Source organism: Rhinoderma darwinii, chromosome 4, assembly GCF_050947455.1.
Source record: "Rhinoderma darwinii isolate aRhiDar2 chromosome 4, aRhiDar2.hap1, whole genome shotgun sequence".
In the NCBI taxonomy this organism is placed as follows: Eukaryota; Metazoa; Chordata; class Amphibia; order Anura; family Rhinodermatidae; genus Rhinoderma; species Rhinoderma darwinii.
Window position 1 is genome coordinate 159,161,068 of NC_134690.1, and position 285 is coordinate 159,161,352.

The window sequence follows — 285 nt, forward strand, 5'->3', positions numbered from 1 at the left end:
AAGGAGGACGTGCTGCACGTTCTAGCGGGAGCTGCACCTGGTCCAACCCGAGAAGGACTTCCATGGTGTGACCGGTATGTAGTGGCACGTCATGCCGGCCTCCTGGAAGTCCCCGTCGGCCTCGGCCACCTGTCGTTAAGCTGTGAGAGGAGCACGTGCTCCCGCGCCGTTTGAGTCTTTGGAATTTGTCCAAGACTCCTCAGATCGATCTGGCTCCCCGCGACCCGGCGGCGGAGGGACCACTCGCTCGGCAGTGCTTTGGAGCACTGTCGGTTACGGCGAGCG